Below are 4525 nucleotides of genomic sequence, written 5' to 3'. Positions count from 1 at the left end.
CAAGCATTTAATTGAGGGATTTGTACTGTGGTTGAAGTGGTTGATTATTGATTTTGAAGGAATGTTAAAAGTCCTTCTAGGCATAGATTAGTTGAATTACTTTAACAAAAGACATTTAACACAAATAGATGGTTTCTAAAATGCCAGCATATGCAGAAGTCAAAAAGAGTAGTGACATGAAAAGGCATACTCAAGTTGAATAACATGAATACATGTATGCATTTGACACTTTAAAATGGTTTCTGCCCAAATACAGTACCTTGCAAACAATATAACTAAGTATGCAAGTGGGAGAAGAAAAAGAAGTAACCTTGGTTGGTCGCACTCTATTTCAGAGACAAAAGATTGTAATTATTACTGTGTTAAAACATAACTTTTATTTTGCTGTACCTAATAAAAAGAAACCACAAGGACCAACCTTGAGGGTAGAAAATGTTTTTACAATGCAGCTAAATTTAAGGACAAAAAGATTCTTTTAACCGTGAAAATATTAATGAGATAATCGTTTATCTTTTGCTTGAATGCATAATATGTATGTCAGAAGCCATGCATATAGTCCTCTTTCTGTGACACTGCCATATGTGACCTACAACACCTGATATTCCCAGGTGGTCATCCAACCTGGTACTGATCAGGCCCAACACTGTATTGCTTCCAAGATTGGACGAGATTGGGCATATACAATGTGGTATGGTAGTAGGTGTTTAGTGGAGGAATATCCATAAGGGGTTATATTATCATTTTTTCCCCGTGGGGGCCACTATTCCTCCGCTAAACACCTACTACCATACCACACTGTATATGCCCAATCTCGTCCAATCTTGGAAGCAATACAGTGTTGGACCTGATCAGTACCAGGTTGGATGACCACCTGGGAATATCAGGTGTTGTGGGTCACATATGGCAGTGTCACAGAAAGAGGACTATATGCATGACTTCTGACATACTTATGCATTCAAGCAAAAGATAAACTATTATCTCTTTAATATTTTCACGGTTAAAGGAATCTTTTTGTCCTTAAATTTAGCTGCATTGTAAAAACATTTTCTACCCTCAAGGTTGGTCCTTGTGGTTTCTTTTTATTAAGTACAGCAAAATAAAAGTTATGTTTCAACACAATAATAATTACAATCTTTTGTCTCTGAAATAGAGTGCTCCCAACCAAGGTTACTTCTTTTTCTTCTCCCACTTGCATACTTGATTATGTTCAATAACCTTGGGAGCACCACTGACAATCACACTTGGTGCCACCTCTACCAAATCACTGTATAGTAGGCAGGCGGTGATAGACTATAGACTAGAGTCTAAATAGTCAGTTTTCAGAGACTAATAATATAATTTGTTTCCAAACTGACCCACGGTTCTGTGCGGAATCCCTAAACCTATTTTCTTTCTCTAAACAATATAACTATACATCTCTGGGGATGTGTTCAAGAGGTCAAAATGGCGGCTGTCGGGATTCCAGCGCCAGAATACCAACACCCTTTAGAATCCCTATGGTGGAACTCTGAAAGGAACAGGAGGCAGATGCCAGAATACCAACAGCTGGAATCCCAAACATAAGTATGGCCGCAAGGTTAGGTTTAGAGGAGGGGGGTTAGGTTTAGGCACCAGGCAGAGGGGTTGGGGTTAGGCAGCAGGGGGGGTAGGTTAAGGTTAGGCTGCGGAGGGGGAGGGTTAGTGTTTGGCACCCCCAGGGAGGGTTTGGGTCAGGATGCGGGGGAGGAATGGTTAGGTTTAGGCAGCAGGGATGGGAGGTTAGGGTTAGGCACCTCCAATGGGTGGTTAGGGTTAGGCACTTAGGGGGGAGGTTAGGGTTAGGCTGCAAGAAGGGAGGGTTAGGGTGTTGTGGAGAGTGTCAAACACCCCTCACTCAGCCCTGTTGCCCCTTTGCTCACCAGCATCCTGGCATCAGTATTATGACCGCCGGGATTCCGTATGCTGGCATATCATACTGATATGCAGCTCTTGCAATAGTGTTATAGTGACTACTATTGCACTTTTGATAATGCATTTCAAGTGCAAAACAGATGTAACTAATGTATATGTAGCCATAAATTTAGGTGCTAAATGAATGGCTGTCATTAATACTTTGAAGTAAAGTTTCTTACTCAACTCCAGGTTGTCCTGAAAATAACAGCGCAGCAATAATTTGCAAGTCCTTGCAGCAGAGTAAGTTTTATTATTATTGGCCAGTGGAAATCAATCTTAACAATTTCAATAATGTCCATCGATTACAATCTCAGCCCATAGAAAATGAGTAATTGCTGCACTCACTTTACACTGATACATACCTGGAATTCATTTCTTTGAACATGTATTTATTAGTGATGTGCACCGGAAATTTTTCGGGTTTTGTGTTTTGGTTTTGGATTCGGTACCGTGGCCGTGTTTTGGATTCGGACGCGTTTTGGCAAAACCTCCCTGAAAATTTTTTGTCGGATTCGCGTGTGTTTTGGATTAGGGTGTTTTTTACAAAAAGCTCTCAAAAACAGCTTAAATCATAGAATTTGGGGGTCATTTTGATCCCATAGTATTATTAACCTCAATAACCATAATCTACACTCATTTTCAGTCTATTCTGAACACCTCACACCTCACAATATTATTTTTAGTCCTAAAATTTGCACCGAGGTCGCTGGATCGCTAAGCTAAGCGACACAAGTGGCCGACACAAACACCTGGCCCATCTAGGAGTGGCACTGCAGTGTCAGGCAGGATGGCACTTCAAATAAATTGTCCCCAAAGAGCACATGATGCAAAGAAAAAAAGAGGCACACCAAGGTCGCTGTGTGACTAAGCTAAGCGACACAAGTGGCCGACACAAACACCTGGCCCATCTAGGAGTGGCACTGCAGTGTCAGGCAGGATGGCACTTCAAAAAATAGTCCCCAAACAGCACATGATGCAAAGAAAAAAAGAGGCGCAATGAGGTAGCTGTGTGACTAAGCTAAGCAACCCAAGTGGCCGACACAAAGACCCAAGTGGCCGACACAAACACCTGGCCCATTTAGGAGTGACACTGCAGTGTCAGACAGGATGGCACTTCAAAAAAATAGCCCCCAAACAGCACATGATGCAAAGAAAAAAAGAGGCGCAATGAGGTAGCTGTGTGACTAAGCTAAGCGACCCAAGTGGCCGACACAAACACCTGGCCCATCTAGGAGTGGCACTGCAGTGTCAGGCAGGATGGCACTCCAAAAAAATAGTCCCCAAACAGCACATGATGCAAAGAAAAAAAGAGGCACACCAAGGTCGCTGTGTGACTAAGCTAAGCGACACAAGTGGCCGACACAAACACCTGGCCCATCTAGGAGTGGCACTGCAGTGTCAGACAGGATGGCACTTCAAAAAAATAGTCCCCAAACAGCACATGATGCAAAGAAAAAAAGAGGCGCACCAAGGTCGCTGTGTGACTAAGCTAAGCGACACAAGTGGCCGACACAAACACCTGGCCCATCTAGGAGTGGCACTGCAGTTTTCTAGCGAGAGGATGAGTGCTTCCATCCTCATGTGAAGCTGAACCACTAGCCATGAACATAGGCCAGGGCCTCAGCCGTTCCTTGCCACTTCGTGTCGTAAATGGCATATTGGCAAGTTTACGCTTCTCCTCAGACGCTTTTAATTTTGATTTTTGGGTCATTTTACTAAACTTTTGTTTTTTGGATTTTACATGCTCTCTACTATGACATTGGGCATTGGCCTTGGCAGACGACGTTGATGGCATTTCATCGTCTCGTCCATGACTAGTGGCAGCAGCTTCAGCACGAGGTGGAAGTGGATCTTGATCTTTCCCTATTTTACCCTCCACATTTTTGTTCTCCATTTTTTAATGTGTGGAATTATATGCCAGTATCAATAGCAATGGCCTACTACTATATATACTGCGCACAACTGAAATGCACCACAGGTATGGATGGATAGTATACTTGACGACACAGAGGTAGGTAGAGCAGTGGCCTTCCGTACCGTACTACTATATATACTGGTGGTCACTGTCAGCAAACTGCAAAACTAAAATGCACCACAGGTATAGAATCTAGATGGATAGTATACTTGATGACACAGAGGTAGGTAGAGCAGTGGCCTTCCGTACCGTACTGCTATATATACTGGTGGTCACTGGTCAGCAAAACTCTGCACTGTACTCCTCCTATATAATATACTGGTGGTCCCCAGCTCCCACAATAAAGCAGTGTGAGCACAGATATATGCAGCACACTGAGCATAGATATGGAGTGTTTTTCAGGCAGACAACGTATACTGGTGGTCACTGTCAGCAAAACTCTGCACTGTACTCCTCCTATATAATACAGCTGCACCCCAGTCCCCACAATTAAGCAGTCTGAGCACAGATATATGCAGCACACTGAGCACAGATATGGAGTGTTTTTCAGGCAGACAACGTATACTGGTGGTCACTGGTCAGCAAAACTCTGCACTGTACTCCTCCTATATAATACAGCTGCTCCCCAGTCCCCACAATTAAGCAATAAGCAGCACAAATATTATTAATAAACGGAGA

General features: G+C 43.0%; 2 pseudogenes; one reads left to right on the top strand and one right to left on the bottom strand.

Moving 5' to 3' along the window:
- Nucleotides 1–583: 583 nt before the first annotated feature.
- LOC134931480 (5S ribosomal RNA) lies at nucleotides 584–702 on the bottom strand (annotated as a pseudogene).
- Nucleotides 703–777: 75 nt separating this feature from the next.
- On the top strand, nucleotides 778–896 carry LOC134931644 (5S ribosomal RNA; annotated as a pseudogene).
- Nucleotides 897–4525: the final 3629 nt, after the last annotated feature.

The sequence above is a fragment of the Pseudophryne corroboree genome, chromosome 5 (assembly GCF_028390025.1).
Source record: "Pseudophryne corroboree isolate aPseCor3 chromosome 5, aPseCor3.hap2, whole genome shotgun sequence".
NCBI classification, from domain to species: domain Eukaryota; kingdom Metazoa; phylum Chordata; class Amphibia; order Anura; family Myobatrachidae; genus Pseudophryne; species Pseudophryne corroboree.
The sequence above is the reverse complement of the archived record's forward strand: the minus strand, read 5'-3'. Positions and strand labels throughout refer to the sequence as shown.